The 17,923-nt window shown below is 30.1% G+C and overlaps 1 non-coding gene across 1 annotated transcript; it reads left to right on the top strand.

The window, feature by feature from the left end:
• The first annotated feature begins 11,710 nt into the window (after positions 1–11,710).
• On the top strand, positions 11,711–11,781 carry TRNAG-CCC (transfer RNA glycine (anticodon CCC)). The gene has a single exon. It is a non-coding gene; the product is annotated as a tRNA-Gly (tRNA).
• Positions 11,782–17,923: the final 6,142 nt, after the last annotated feature.

Genomic DNA, 17,923 nt, shown 5'->3' on the forward strand with positions numbered 1-17,923 from the left:
AGAAAAATAGTAAAGATCTTTTTACAGGATTGCTATCCTGTGATTGTTTGCTTTTTTTTTCCACCGTATTTTTATCAGTTTTATAGTTTTCTTTGAATTTGTTCATTAATAGGCAAGCATTTTACCTTTTTTTCTGAAAGAAAGGTGAAATGTTTTCAAAGCTTCTGCCTCAGTATTAGAATAAATACAGAGATGAAAAAATGTAATCTGTTTATAGTCCGTGAAAAAGAATCATAAACAAAAGAGCCATTTTAATATTTCTATAAATGTTTTGAGTATACAGTGTGTTCCAGAATGATATATTTATCAATATTTTTAAATTTAAGTCAAGAAAGTATACATATTAGGGTGCGAAAATTAATATAATTTAATTAAATTAATATTTAAAATGCTACATCTAATTGCTACAGATTTGCACATTAATAGAATTTTCAGCAGTCTGTCCATCCGATTAGCCGTAAAGTTTACGGTTTTGAACAAGTCTTTACCTTTACGGTAGAGAAGCGTTTACAACAAATATGGTTAAGAAACCGTGAAGACAAAATTATATGGTTGGTTTTGAACAAGCCTTTACTTTTACAACGAGCATGGTTAAAAAACCGTAAAATTATGCGGCTTCTTGCACAAAATAGCATGGTTTCAAAACCTTAAGAATGGAATTTAATTGGAGATAGGTATGTTAGGCTTTTCGTTAGAAATAGACATTAGACTTAGGTTGTAATTAAGTTGTGTTTTTTTAAATGAACCATGGAATGTGGCTAAATTAGATTATCTGGTTGTGCCACCTATCGTGGGAAATGGGAAATTTGTGTTAAGCAGCTTTCTGGTACTGTCTACTATGCGTGAATGAGAGTTTCATATTCCAATAGTCCAGGTTCACCAATCGGGGTGTCTGAAATGAATCACTGAAACTGTGTTGAAGGAATGAAAGAAATATTGTGATGTCAACGCTGATATTCGAATCTCCGTTCAGCTGACCATGCGATTGACTTATTAGTATGTACCCAGAAGCTAGGAACTAAGTGGCTTCATAAGATGGGCCTAGTTGCTGCGGATAAAATTCTGCTTGTTTAAAAGTATCAGGTGCAAACAGTCAAAAATATATTTTTGACTATTAATAACAGTTCTAAAAATATATGTTATTTAACTTGCTACTACACTGGGGGAAAAAGTATAGTCAAAACTACCATAATATGATAATATTTACCATGTACCTCGATGGGAACACCAAAAAGCTAGGTAATTCTTACCGAAGCGCTTTGTTAATGATTTTGGTAAAATTAGCAATGAAATATGGCTTTATAATATTTGATAAATGTGGTAAAATTTTATAATTGCACCATGATAGAGTAGAGCATGGCCTAAAAAATATTTATTCGGTTAAATTTATTTTTTAATTTAATATTTTTTACTAAATGTGTTCAGAAGTTTTAAAAACGTTATCATATAAACGGAAAAATTACCAAATGAATTATTTAAATACATTATTTTGGTTTTTAATATAAGCATTATGTTGCTGTTTTTTTTACCAAAAATGTAATTACGACCATACAGTTAGGTAGTTTTATCAAAATTGTTTTCTCTGAATAAATACGCTGCATAATAATGAGTGGTCTATGCGTTGATAATCGTTTGTCTGTTAGTTTGATCACTAAGCATTCAGAGTTAAAACTCAAAGTTTCAAAATCATTTACTAACCTTTTTCTTTGGTTGCGAAACAATTTGCTAGTTTATATCTGTATCCAGTAATTTGTAATACAAAAGAAAATCATAATGAAATGAAAAAAAAGAAGTTGCTTCCGGGTCTTACAAGCGTTGAGATTACTGGTAACGGCACCACTGAGCGGTTTTCAAAGATTGCATTTAAAAATTAAACAGTTTACTATATATTTGTGAACTGTTGGAGAGTTTGTTAGGGTATAAAAAACGATTCAAATCAACATTAAAATATGGGTCTCATTTTTAATCCTAATAACTAGACAATAAGTAATCAGTTTTTTAATCAGTGCTCATAAAAAATTCCAATGTAGTCAGGTTTAAAGAATACGAGTTCAGTAATGAAATATTTTAATTATATATTTCTGTACAATATACCAGAAAGTTTAATTTAAGATTTTGAAGTTAAAAAAAATTTAATTTATGTCGCAATAGGCAACTCAAGAAGAAGAAGATCACTGATGCACGAACACCTGACTTATGACCTCAGCGCGAGCTGATATGAAATGAAAAAAAGCAGTATGGCGTGTTAATATTATAAACAATATGGCGTGTTAATATTCTGGATATTGTTGGCAAATGTCTAGCTAATTTTCTCCACATAAGTTAGAATGTTAATTAACGTGAAGTTAATTAAATATCACGCCGTATCGCTTATAAAATTGGTCAAAATATAATTCTTTCTTATCTACGTCTTTTATTTTAAATAGATTTATTATTTGTTATTTTATAGGAATCAGGATTATTTCTGTTTCGTGTATCTGGCAATTTTGTAGCATAGTTTGTTTGGGTTCTACATGACTTCGTCCATGTCTTTGCGTTACGTAAGAAATAAACTTAATCTTTCTTTGTGAAACAATATAGAAAGTGTCACTTAAGATATTTCACATTTTACGGACTAGGCTTACTCAAAGTACAATGGAAAGAACAACTACTAGTATGAACAAATGCCACGTTTAAACAACTAATCAGGATCGATAGACACGCTGACGTCACTTGCAGGTAACTAATTGACAAATAATTATTTAGCATTTTATAAGGTAATGAACTATATTTTCATTTTCCTTTCGAATAGAGTATAAAACCTGCAATTTAAGACTTATAGTATACACTTTTAGAATCCTTGATAAACCTTATTGATCTTTAAAAAAAAGTTGAGTGAAGATCTGAACGCTAATCTTTAAAAAGTAATTCTAGATCGGCTTTAAAAAATATTTACTTCCTTTTTCTCTTCTTGCGATTTAGAACTATATATTTCAATATTTCGTTTTTATATTTTTCAACATTGCATGTTTTATTTGCAAAAATAACTAAAATTCTTTTGACTAGTACACTTGTAACACAGAAATTGCATTTAATACAGTTGCTAATTAGTCTTAATATTCAAAGTTTTTTTTTTTTTTTTTTCGTTTCTCCATTTCAAATGAAATTCTATTTTGGATCGAATTAAAAGCTCCAAAGACCATGTTTTGCATTCCTCATTTTAAGCCTAATTGAGCATAAATTGAGCTATAGCGAGTAAATATTTGCTTCCACTATCTGGTAACGGTCAGGTTTTAGGACATAAACTTCTGATGCCAGATAGTTCTATTTAATTTTTTTCTTTCTTTATTATCTCTGATGTCTCGGTTGGATCATTTGAGGCTCATTCGATAGCGCGGCATTAATTTTCATTCCTTCTCCGTTAGAACGCAGGCTCTTTATAACATATTATTTTTAATTTACGACTCTAGAGAGGGCTGTTTACGATTCGGATTTTCAAGGAACACGTATGGTTTTTCCTGGCTTAGGAGAGCTGGAAGCTGTGAGAGGGTTATGTTCAGAACATCGTTAACATTTTTAAAGACCCTGTTGTTAACGATTTTTTAACGATAAATAAAACGAAGCTGAATTTGTTTTAGAATACGGCTTAGAGAATAATGAAACGGCACCGTAAAATTCGATATCTTTTCCTAAATTCCAAAGTAACTGTAGAAAAAAATTAGTTGCAGAAGCTGTTAAAGAACATTTTCTAGGAGTTAATTGCTACTGCTAGCCCGGGTGTAGTACAATTAAGTATATTTCCAAGTTAATATTTGTTATTTTTTACGATCTTATTTTTCGACGAAAATTGAATATTTTTTTAGTTTATAAGAAAATTACGTTTAGTTAATTTTTCTGTGAATTCACCACAATTTTTTCTATAAATGCAACGTCATGCAACATCTCTATAAAAACATTGCTCTTTGAAAAACATTGCTGTATAGAAACTTTTATGTATGACAAACATTTTATATAAACAAAGCACTAACAGAATAATCCTGAAATTATATCATTACACATTAGCAGTAACTTAAGATTAGTATATTTCTTAAGAAATTTCATTTTTACTTTTTTTTTTAAAATCCAAACATTTTTTTTTAAAACTTGTTTGTTTAAGATAAAAACTAAAATAAATATATATCATTTATAATGAAATAATGAAAATATTCACTAATAATGTATTTATTTCGGTTTTGCACTTTATTTTCTTTAATGCTACCCTACAATAATTTTTTTTATTTTTTTTCTCATCAATCAAGATTATCGATAAGAAAAAAAGATTGATTGATGAATGATTGATAAGAAGAAAAGATTTTAAGATATAAGATTGATCGACTTCATCTAACCAGCTATGTTTCTTCAGTTCATTCCTTAACACCGGAGTATCCAATCTTTGTGTACCTAACCTATGTTTGCCTCAAGTCTCAACCTTTGAGTACCTAAGGTTAGTGCACCTAACCTATGTGAATCTAAGATCTTCAACCTTTGCGAGCCTAACTTTTGTGCATCTGAGGTCCCCAACAATTATGTGCCTGTAATAACGCTTGGACAAGTAAAAGGTTCAAGGCAAATTTACAGCTGTAATTCACATTTTTTACAATTGGGTATACTATAGCCTACGTCACAGGTTGTGTTATTCCTACTAAATTTAACCCATGAACGGCATTTTCTGCGAGCCTAACTTCAAACCACAAATAAACAAACGAAGTGTTTGATCGTTTAAATAGCTGCTCGCGAGATTTTATTGCATTATAAAGAAAAGTAATTGATATTCGATTTTTGATTAATAATTGATTTATGTGGATAGTGGCATTTATGTGGATAGTGGCATAGAATTTAGCATTGCGTCATGGTAAATGTTATTCCTACTAAGTGGAAGTAGTTGTGTTTTTTTTATATTATACCCAATTGAAAACTAAAATATTTTTATCATGGTTGCATAGAGACGTAAACACGTGAAACAATAGGCTTGTGCCCAAGATCATAAAATTGGTGACTTCTGTCCTAATCCCAGATTGCAAAATAATGTTTATTTTCCCTCAGCAAAAACCTTTTAACGTAAACCTACAAAGGTTTGTTATATGGTTTACGTGTAAACCTTCTAACCTTCAAACGAGATCTGTGCCAATCTGCTCTATTCTACCCACATTACCCTAATGCAAAACCTTAAATTGAGGTTGAGTTAGGGTTTTCAAACGTGAAAACATCCTTTAATAAAGCTAGTCTCAAGATGAAAATAATCTTAAATCTAGGTAATTATAAGGTTTCTTTTCGCAGAGTTTTGTATGCTCAACTGAAATCCACCTTGTCTTGAAATTTTAATGAACAATTTAATTTGATCCTATCGCTAGTGTGACGTCAGTATGGATCTAAGTGACAATACTTTTAAAAAAAGCTTCAAAAAATAATTTTTTTCATCCTATTAGAATGAAAGGTTTGAAACTATAATATTTTTACTTTATAGAAAAAAGGTTTTTAGTACAAACATTTTTGTGATAATAAAAAGAAAGTTCCGATACAAGGTTGCATGCTTTCTGGAAATATTTTTACATAGAGTTTAAATTCAGCATTATTTACATTGTATGATGCATTTCCTTTTGCTCATATTTAATCTAGTAGAAATTTTTTACCAAACTAATATTAAAGCTTTTAAGTACAAAGTTTCCAAACACCTGACGATATTTTAGAAACATTCTATATCTGAAAAATAAAATGGAAAAGGGGAACGTGTTATAACACAAAACTCAATAAGTACTTTCCTAAAAAGAAAAACAATGTTATTCTTAAATTGCAGCAAGGAACATTTCAAAAGGCGCAGTATAATTTATTTAAAATCATCAGAATCGTGCAACGTCAACAGGTGAGATAAAACTTCTTTGTTCTTATTTCCCCCCACTTTCATCAATGGCGAAATGTTGGCTATCATACTTGTTGCCATAGCAACTCAAGCAAAAAAAAAGTTGAGTAGATTTCAGCATTGGCAATCGTCTGCAGAAAAGTGTGGCTGCGGCAGGTGCAAATGATGGCTACATAAAATCAAGAACTATTCCCACTTACTTCAACGGAAATAAGGAAACAAAAGGGATTTTTTTTATCCCTTCCCGTTCCGTTGAAACAAAAAAAAAACCTCCTGAATCTCATCCTTTCAGCATAGCCTATTTCGGATTCAAATAACTGCGTTTTTTTGTTTTTCTGTTACTTTTATGGCCTCCGTTCAAATTTGTCTTATCAAAATATGCATAACTTTTATATATTCCACTTTGCTTTTCATTTTTGTACTGAATAAGCGAAAAATCTCTAAAACACCTGTTACCGAAATATTTTCAGTTTAGTGCTCAAAAGAATGTTAAAATAAAGCAATGAAAAGGAAATACTTGATTTAATTTTCTGAATTTTGTTTCAAAGTATTTTATTCGATGCGAGCAATCATTTTTAATGAATTGTGTAAATGAATTTAAATTAGAATTAAAATTGAGCACTCATTTAAATATGACACATATCAAATACAGTGAAATTTCTTCTGGGTGTTAAAATTTTCTCTTTATATTCGCTATTTATGGAAGAGTGACTGATCTTAAATATTTTAATAAATTTAAACTGTTCATAATTTTTGCGTTTTAACTTTATTTACATTTAAGTTTTTATTGCGAATTATTTTAGGAAAGAATATAATGATAAGAATATAATTGGATTTAAAATATGGTAACCTGCAATAATATAAGAAGAAAATAATTATACTATACTCTAATACTTTTCTTATTATTTTTAAAAAATTTTGCTCTAGTAAAAAGGGCAACTTAAAAAGGGCACATTTAAACATTTACCACACAGAAGAACTAGATATTAATTATTTTCTTCGTATGTCAGTTTAGTGCATAGGCATGTAAAATTAAAGTAATGGAAAGTAAAATAGTCCAGTCAAATTATCATGAATGACTACAAAAAGTAAGGTCGTTTTGATTTTTTGTATTGGTTGTATTAGTTTTTCAATTCTTCTAACCACCGCATGCGCCTCTATTTTAAAAAAAGACTACTAAATTATTTTCCCTTTTTTCCAAATATCTCCTAAAGTATTGATCTTAAGTAGAATATATAATTTGCTATTTTTTACTTAGCTAAATTTCCTGCAATCTGAGACAAATATAGAGCTTGCAACTTTAATGCTTTCCAAGAAAGAGTTCTTTGAATATTTAGAATTTTTCATAAATATATGAATTTCTGTAGGTATTTCTGGATTTCAACTAAATGGTGAATTGTAAGACAAAGTTCGGTGAGTTATTGTTCTATGTTAACTAAAAGGTGAATTATACGATGAAGTTTGTCAGAATAACAATTGGAGTAGACATAATCTAGATTATTATAGATCCCGAGACACAGTATTTTAGAGCATTTTCAATGATGATATTTATTAAAAAAAATACATTAAAAATGATACATACTTATTATGCCGCACGTAATAATTTTTGTCAAAGCTGAAGGAGTTAATTTTTATGCCTTTTTTAAGAGGTCTTGGGGATATATTTCACTAGACCTCAAGTCTAAAACCGGAGGAGGATGGTCTGGGATGGTTTCGGAGCGTTTTTCTTATCATGGATTGAGCCCGCCCACTAACGTGAACCACCATGTTTATCTTTACATTCTGAATGCTTGCCTATCAAGTCAGTATGTTCATTGTGAGTATACTGTCCTCTATTTTTACGAGAGGACAAAATTCAACAGGTTTGAAGAATGTGAGACTTTATATGTTCCTAATACATCCGGCCTGCAAAATCACCTGACTTGAACCATGTGGAAAATCTGTCCAACATGTTGGAACAGCAATTAAAACACCGAAATCAGCATCGTTAGTTGATTTACACACCCCATCCTAAGGGAGTGAATTTTTAAAAAAATAGTGCGTGGAGTTCCTCCGCGCGGAAGAAGTTAAACTTCGCAACCTGCGACGTTAATTATAGAAGAATCAGCAGTCGTAGAAGGATCACTAGTTTTATTCAACGACACTTTATCCTGATCCGCTCGTTTCCGTGCTCTGTAATCACGATAATAATGTGCATTTTCCCCTCTTGAACCAGTGGAAGTGCTTGTGGTTGCCTCATCGTCTCGCCCTGGAAAATGTATTTGTATTAATGTGAATGCTTCATAATGTAATTTCAGAAGAGAAAACCTAACAATCAATTGATATTCACAAGAGACGTACCTTTACATAACCTTAAATCCGTCGCATTGTCCGTGGGATTGTTTTCACTCATTTTTTACAATTGTTATCCACTAAATTTGAAAATAAAAAATACTACCCTATTAAATTATATGTGTATCAAAACAAACTAAAAAAATATTCATGGAAAAACAATACTTTTATGACTTTTATTATTTTTATGCTAGTGAGAACCAAAACAATATGGAAATGAATGAGGGAAAACTGGATCCTACCACGCGATTTCCCGGCCAATAAAAATGTAGCGTTAAACGTTTAACGCAATCTTGTTGGAAGTCGCATAAGAAGTATAACTTCAACTAGGTGCCTTGTGGACAGGTTTTCTATCCAAATCAAGGTAGTTATCCAGTCCAGAGGCAGAGTTACCAGGTATTAAATACCGTAAACCGGGGCGAGTCTACCCATCCAGGGGCGAGTCTACCCATTTTAGTTTTATTTAATTTTCACTATTTTAAATTGCAAACAAAAATTTTTTTACCGACGGAGGACTTAGTTCAGACTCTAAGGAAGATGGCGCTGTAGCAGTTTGATCCGTTTTTATTTATTTGGTGTCTTTTTAACCAACCTGTTCAAACGTCTTTTGAGAGATTTGTATTGAAAATCAGCAAACTTTTAGTTGGTGCTCCGTAAGTATGTTATTATTATTACTATTTTCACTTTGGTTAAGTGATAAACTTATCTAAGACTAAGATTACATTAATTTTATATGAAAAAAACCCAAAAAGAATGTAAGTTTTACTGTTGTAAACAAAAAGCCAGAATTCGCGGGGCGAGTCTACCCATTCGTATTTAGTTTTAATAAGGCATAATAATATAATTTAGAACTTTGTTTATACTAAAATTAAGTCACTTTAAATGAATTTGAGTATATTATTTTAATTCTGCATTGATAAATTTATCATTAATAAGAAAATTTATAGGTTAAATATAAATGTAAATACAAAATATGTTTATTTTACCTATTTTTTCAATTTTTATATTACAAAATTAACTTTTTTTTATCTAATATTATATTTCAACGAGAAAACATTGTAAGAAAAATCACACCTCCCAAAAGAATGGGAAAAGGATTTTTCGTGATTCCCAATGTTTGAATTTCGATTTTGTTAATAATCTTTAATTATTATTACTTATTAATTATTTAATTGTAAATTTATATTAATTTTAATTTATTTTTATCAACAATAATCAGAAAAAAATGTTATTTTAGAATGTTAATGATTATAAAAACAAAACTGTGATCAAAATGTGATAATCAATCAAATACTCAATTTGTGTTATTTTATGAATAAAAAAATGGAATATATAATAAAGTTATGAATTTTACTTCATAAAGTTCCTATATAGTAACTAAAATAACAATTTAATAGTAAAATTTGATTATTTACAATGTTAACATTCATTTTAGTAGAATGGGTAGACTCGCCCCATACGAGAGATTTGTCAGCAGTTCTATAAAAATATACAGTAACAGCGTAACTGTTAATATTTTCTAAAATCGATTTCACAGCTTTAAAGAGGGATAAATAGCGATTCCGAAACACCTATTAAAAGCTTTTTTTCTTTAATATTTACAAAAGTTTGACCACTTGAAAGTTGACAAACTGAAAAAATGGGTAGACTCGCCCCGGTTTACGGTAATGGTTACGTAATGAATCACTAGTTTTTGGTCTAAAATTGGACTAAAGTTGGAGACAAAACAAGCATCCTGCTTAAACTTCAACTTATTTCAAAGTACCGCGACGTTCATCTTCAGGGGATACCGTCCCACGTTGACATCTTTGGCAATGAGCAAGCGGATCGCTTGGCCAAGGAGGGCTGTAGTCATTCAGCACCTTCGTCCTCAGCCCTTACCTACTCAGAGAATCAGTCCAAAATCAAAAGAGTGGAGGATCCCCCCCTCTCATCATTGGTATGCGGCCAAGGAACCGGGCTCTTCACTTGTTCATAAAGGTGAAAGCGCGTCTCAAACAGCAATTTCCAGATTGGCAAGTGGACACACGAATAGTCTCTCGTACTTTGAAGGAAGAAAGACTTATGCAGTCTGCTCCAAATGTGAAGCCCAGCAGGCCTCTGCCGAACATATCCTTGACTGCTTGGGACTTTCCAAGGAGGACTTAACGCTACTCCACTTCTTTTCATCGACTTTTTGAGGGACAACAACCTATTGGTTCTTGTCTGGTCAGACAATTGGAGGATAAGAAACAACAACAAGAGTAACAACAAGGCGGACTTATACGCTACTCCAATTCTATTCATCGACTTTTTAAAGGAAAACAACCTATTGGATCTTGTCTGACTCCGTCAGACATTTGGACAATAAGGAACAACAACAACAACTTAGTAGTATCGAAAACTTGTATATAACCAAATAAAGAACGTTTTCCGTGTTTTGTTCAGTAAATTGTTTTTTTTTTCTTTAGCTTTGTTGAATTCTATTCTATTTGTTGAAGAGTTAATAAAATCGAATTTGTTAAACATTAAAATTTAAAATACTACCTTAATAAAAGTATAAAACGCTTCATTTCAATTTTTTTTAACATAACCATAAGTATTGAAATATTTTAAAAATACAAAATACCCTTTTCTGGCATAAAATATATTCTGAATATATCCAAAAAAAGAGAGAAGATTTCAACCAAAGGGAATAAAAAATTGCCTTTTAATCCGCTTATATTTTTTCCTTATCAAATTTCCCATCAAAGATAACGAATCTTCGAAATCTAAAAGAGGTATAACTCTAGATTGGGGAAAAAAAGAACTGGAAAAAAAAGCTTTAGTTTCTTTTTTTTTCTTTTTTCATTATAAAAATAAATCGTTATCTGGTAAAGGCATACTAATAAAGGAATAAACGGTGGACTGCATACAAAAATTTCATATTTCTTCATAACTTTTTTTATATTGCTATAACCAAAAAAGGTCTTAAATATCGATCTTTTTTGTTTCCTCTCTTCTTAGATCATTTTTTCTTAAGTAGTTTGGAAATAAATTTGAACTTTTTGCTTCGGGATTAAAAAAATTTTTTTAATTTCTTTTTCATTAAGTTTGCTTAAAAGGAAATATCACTGTGAAATTTTCAGATAAAAATTACTTTTATTATACAGAGCGTAGCATAATCACTGTCCTTACTAATATGACAAACTCGGTCAGGTAAGTAGTCACAATCATTAAATTTCAATGAAAAAAAATTAACAAACTATTTCTAAACATTTTTCGACAATAATAATAGGAAAACATAAAATTAACATAATTTAGATTAATATAACTATCAGTTCAAAATCTTAATGAACTCTTCAATTTTCGTTTATTTCAGCTCGTTAATTAAATAGAGTTCTTGTTAAATAAAGACTGGAAAGTAATGTCTCCAATCTACACACGCAGTTTAAATATTTAAAGCTTAGGAATACTATTGTATTAATGTCGTTTCAGAGCTAGCTGGACTGGCTTGAGAATTGTTATGAGAGGCAAGCAGGGTAAGCACTGGTGGTTCAATGGTAGAATGCTCGCCTCCCAAGCGGGCGATCCGGGTTCGATTCCCGGCCAGTGCATTGTATTTTAATGTTTTAGTTGTTGAAGTTGTAGAGAATACAGAAGTGCATTAAGTGAGTAAGAACGCTTCAATTTTCGTTTATTTCAGCTCGTTAATTTCACGTCATGCAATGAAATAAAATTCATGTCAAATAAAGACTGGAAAGTAATGTCTCCAATCTACACACACAGTTGAAATATTTAAAGCTTAGGAATACTATTGTATTAATGTCGTTTCAGAACTAGCTGGACTGGCTTGAGAATTGTTATGAGAGGCAGGCATGGTAAGCTGTTACACCTGAAGGGTGACATGAATTTCTATCAGTGAGAACTGCCTTTAACTTGAATCTCAATCAGTGAGAACTACCTTGTGAGAGAAGCAGAGCAGTGGAAAAGAGCCCTAAGACAAGTAGAAAGACTTTTTCTAGAACTGTTTTTCAGGTGTGGCAACTGCGGCTGGGAGAGATTGATTGTTGAACAAAGAATGTGTGGGTGAGATTCTTTTGTAGTTTTCACGAGGATTAGGGAGCTAGCCCCCCTAATTCCTGCAGAGAGAGTTTTTTGTCCTTGCCTGAATGTGGTAGGCAAGAAAATAATTTCTACTCAGGTGCAATGAACTTTCCTTGTGTTTTATATCCATATACATCGAATTGAAAAATTGAAACCAATTTTATAGAATTGTAAAATTCCTTTCTTCAAGATGTGGTGTTTGCACCACTATTTTTAGTGTTGTTTTAACGTGCTATTCCTCCAATAAATTATGTAAGTTGTCTTTAATTTTGATTCTGTCTTTCTTTCTAGAGCCATGTTATTTTTTCTAAAATATTGTCTTTCACTAGGATTCACTATTCTTTTTTAGCTTCCGCTATATATCTTTTTTTTAGATCACGCGCCGGTCTTATATGCACACGTGCCGGCAGTAATTATCTTATAGCTTAATTCATTTTTCTTGATTGAATTATTTCTTTTCAGTTACCTGCTTGATTTAGGTAAGAAAGTAAGATATGTAATTTATAATATAGTGATTTATTTATCACTTAATTATTAACTCTCTCGAGTTAATTCCAGCTTGTTTCTTGTATCTTGGATACATCATGTGTAAACACACATGCTTCCCTTATATTTTATCTATGTTTATTTATCTCAACAAGCTATATCATGTGGTGCCGTTTTGGTTTTCGAACCTGGTTTAATTTCTCAGTGAATCTTAGGATTTTGGCATTAAACTTAAATTTAATTCATGGCTGAATTCATATTTATAATCAATATTTTATTCATCATTTATTTTTCTCACTCTCTTCATTGTTTTTGTGATGTAAATAATGCTGACAATTTTTAAATAATTGTCAAGGTTTTAATTTTGTATACATTATTTATTTTAAATATGAGATCTTATGTATTTTATCGATACAATGTAAATGAATGAATACAAATATAGGAAATAATATGTCTCATACAAAATTAATAAGTATCAGTTGGTTTTAATTTTTAACAGTGTATACTTATATTTAAGTAATTTGTTTTATATGTGTGTATTGTATGTAATTAAAAATTAATATGGCTAAAAATATGTATTCTCTAGCCAGCTCTTTGCAAATCTTTACCGGTACTATAGATGAAAATTTGAATTTCTTTTTGAATAATCTTGAACAAATTGCTGATTTAGAGAAGTGGGACATCAGGAAAAAAGCTTTAATCTTAAAATTAAATCTGTCAGGTAACGCGTTAAAAGTAATAAGCGAGGCTAAAATCAACCCAGATGACGAGTACAATGAATTAGTTAAACTATTGAAAGAAAAATTTTCAAAAAAAACTAACTTTGCTGATTCACAGAGTAAATTTAACTCATTGATTCAAAAACCTAATCAATCGATTAGAGATTTAATTGAAGAAGTGGATAGGACTACGAATGAATACTTGGAGATAAACAGGGATAGTAATAGTGAGACTTTAAATCTGGCTCTTAAAATGAAATCTCAAAAACTTCTGGATAGCATGAGACCCGATATTAGAGTAGAGGTGATGAAGAGAGGTGCTACTAATTTTCAAGAAATAGGTAAAATTGCAAAGGATGTTGAAAATGCTCTAAATTTAAATGATCATCATCTTAATAATCTGACAAAATCGACTGAAATAGAGTTGATGCTCAAAAGCCAAATTGAAAGTAATAAGAGAATTGAGGAATTAACAAAAAAAATTGAGAATTTATCTAATGTAAAAGCTGTAAATAATATTGCTCAATCAAATGCATCTAACTCACAGAGTATTTCTTGTCACATTTGTTGCAAAAGACACCTTACGACTGACTGTTGGTATTACCCAACCAATGTAAATAGAAATAATAACAGGAAGTTTAAGCCGTATGATAGAACAAACTTTCGAAGAGGATTTGGTAGAAATTTTAGGAATAGGGGCAATCATAGTAATAATAACAGACGAGGTAATTTAAACTAGTCAATGGTTCTTGTAGTAATTGGAAGAAATTAATGTCTGCAAGAACCAATTCTAATTCTAATGTTAATGTATTAATTGATCAAAAAAAAATTTGTAAACAAAACACAAATAAGCAAAGTTCAAATCAAAATTTTTGTAACAAAAAAAATAAAGGTAAAAGAGATGCTGAAAGTCAATGTGAAAATTATAATTTTAATGTTAATCATAATAAAGATAATTCAGAACAAAATCAAATAATAAATGAACAGATTAGTAACAGTAATCAAGTGAATAGAAAGAAGGAAGAATTAATGATAAATTGTGATAAAGAAAATAATGAGGAAATTAATATACCTAATAAGCATTTAATGACCTGTAATGATGAAAAAGATACGGACTCTCTTCCTATCATAATTTTAAAATTTAATGATTTATCTATACCTGCTTCATTGGACACTGGTGCAAATCTCAGTCTAATTGATCCCTCAACTGTAAATACAATAAAAGAAAAAACTAAAGTCAACTACTTATCTAGATCTGTTCGAATACACACATTGGACAATAATACTGTACCATACATGACAGCTATATCTTCCAAATTTAAAATTAACTCTAAATGGTTTAATAATACATTTTTTGTGACTCAAAATTCTTGGCGTTACAAATATAAGATTATATTGGGATATGATTTTATCCAACATAATAAAATTATCTTGGACATACCCAATAAAAAGTTGATCATGGGACACGAATCTTTTGATTTTTTTGAAGATACTCCTTGTGTTATAAATAATATTATTAATAATGTACAAATCACTAAAGATATATTTGCTTATGCACCTGAGAAGATCATTATTGAACCTAATGTTCAAACATTAATAAAACTTAGTTTATCTCAGGGTATTGAAAATTGTAAACAAATCTTATTTCATCCAAATGTAAATAAGCTTAAATATACTATTCAGGAATCTATTAATGTAGTTAATGATAAAGACTTTGCAACTATTATTGAGAATAATACTGATAGAAAAATAATTGTAAACAAAGGTACTAAAATTGGAAAAGTATACAAAATTAAAGATGAGGATATAATTAGACCTACTGAAAGGAAACAACTCCAAATTAATAATTTAAACTTGGAAGAAATTCATGAACTAAGAAAAAAAGAAATTCAGGCTAATGATTTTGATGTAAAACATTTAAATGATGAAGATGCAAATAAGATACTAAAAATTTTAATGAATAATTCTGAGGTGTTTTCTAAATCTTATGCTACTTTAGGTTCCACGAATGCTGTGGTACCTGAATTTAAATTGTTACATCAATTTCCCATTCAAACTAAACCGTATCCCATTCCCAACATTGCCAAAAGTTTTGCTAAAAGGGAAATTCAAAATTTATTAGATGCAGGCATAATTGAACCATCATCTTCGAGCTACTGCTTTCCTGTAATTTTTGTAAAAAAGAAACCTTATGTAAATGACCCTAATGTTCAAAAATTTCGCATGGTAATTGATTATCGTTTATTGAACTCTGTAACTGAGACATTTAAAATCTGCTTACCTAAGATTAATGACATCTTACATAGTATTTCTGGTAAAGTTCTATATACTGTTCTGGATTTAAAAAGTGCATTCTTTCAATTGCAACTGCAAGAGCAAGATAGGTCCAAACTTGCATTTTGTTGTGAGATTGGTAACTTTCAACCTACTCGATTACCATTTGGTTCCCGAAACAGTACATCCTATTTTCATAATCTTATATCTAAGTGCTTAGATGACATTAAAGGATCCAATGTTCAATTTTTTCTAGATGACATTGTAATTGCTGCTAATTCCATAGAGGAAATGATAGAATTATTAGTAAAAGTTTTTGATAGACTAAAAAAATTCAACTTAACGTTAGATCCAGCTAAAATTCAGATATGCAAATCTGAAATTACATATTTAGGTTTTAATCTTAATGCTAATGGTTTTTCACCAGCTCCTGATAATGTAAAAAAAATAGTTAACTTTCCTGTACCGAAAGATGTTAAACAGGTCCAAACATTTTTGGGCATGGTTAATTACTTTAGGCATTTAATTTATAAATTTTCTGAGATTGTTAAACCCATTGTAAACCTAACTAAGAAAAATGTTGAGTATAATTGGAGTAAAGAATGTCAAACAGCTTTTGAATTCATATCAGAGCAGTTATTACTTAAACCTACTATCAAAAATATAATTGAAGATGAAAAATTCTATCTTGTAACTGATGCTTCTAATAGTTCATTATGTGGCATTTTAATGCAAAAGATCAATAATAAATTTGTACCTATTGAATTTTACTCCAGACAATTAACTTATGCAGAATCAAAATACCCATCCATTAGGCGAGAGCTTTTAGTTATTGTTGATTCAGTCAAACACTTTCATCAACATTTTTATGGAAAAGAATTCATAATTTTAACTGATGCTAAGGCATTAACATTTCATATTAAGTTGGAAAAACAACCCGAAATTGTAAGCAGGTGGTTAATGTATCTTGAAGAATTCAATTATCAAATTAAACATATAGAGGGCTTAAAAAATCCTGCTGATTATCTTTCTCGAGTGCCCATTACTAAAACTGTAGTGAATAATCTTAATGTATTTGAGGTAAATGATAATCTTAAAATTGAGAATATAATTAAATGTCAACAAAATTGTAAAAAGACTAAGGAAATTTTAGAAAAACTTAAAATCAATGATAAATTCACAACTAAAAATTTTTTTTTGAATGATAGTGGTGTACTCATGATAAGAATTAAACCTCCTAAGCATCCTCATAAAACTATTAATAGGATATTTGTACCCCTATCTCTTAGAGGTGAAATACTTAAAGCAGCTCATGCCACCCATTTTGGTATTTTTAAAACATACAATTTAATGAAGAGAAATTATTCTTGGTATGGTATGTTAGCTGATACTCAAAATTTTATTGAGGCATGTGATGCTTGTCTTGCAAATAAACCTAAAGCAAACAGTACAGAAACAAAATTTATTGAAAAAAGTAATCTCAGTGTTGGACAAATCTTGTCTATTGATGTTGTTGGAAAACTACCTAGGTCCCTTGACAACAAAAATTTCATATTGACTATCATTGACAATTATTCTCGATATTTAGAAACTATACCCTTAACCAATGTAAAATCATCTAATATAATTTCTTGTTTAAATAATTATTTTTCTAAATTTGGATTAGCTCAGGGAATCATTAGTGATAATGGTACCAATTTTACTTCTAATGAGTTTGAAATTTTTTTGAAAACCTTAAATATTGAGCATAGAAAGACTTCATTTTACTACCCAAAATCCAATGGATTAGTGGAAAGATCTCACAGAATTTTAAAAGAAGCAATTGCTTCAATGTGTAACAATACCTGGGAATGGACTGAAAAGTTGTTGTTTTTCAAACTGCGCTATAATAATTCAGTGAATGTGGTCACAGGATATACTCCTGCGGAATTATTTTTTGGTAGAAACCTAAACCTGCCATTAAATGTAAATGTTAATGTTGTAAATGAAGACACCCCTTCCAACTACATCAAAAAATTAAAAGAACATATATCAGAAACTAGAGAAATTGTAAGTCTAAATGAGAATAAGTATTTCGAACAACATAAGAAATATATTAAGGGTAGACCTACTCCTAAATTTGAATGTGACGACACAATTTATTTAAAAATAAATTCTAGTGTTAACTCTCTTG

The sequence above is a fragment of the Parasteatoda tepidariorum genome, chromosome 4, assembly GCF_982258835.1.
Source record: "Parasteatoda tepidariorum strain Cologne lab strain chromosome 4, Ptep-v5.0, whole genome shotgun sequence".
NCBI classification, from domain to species: Eukaryota; Metazoa; Arthropoda; class Arachnida; order Araneae; family Theridiidae; genus Parasteatoda; species Parasteatoda tepidariorum.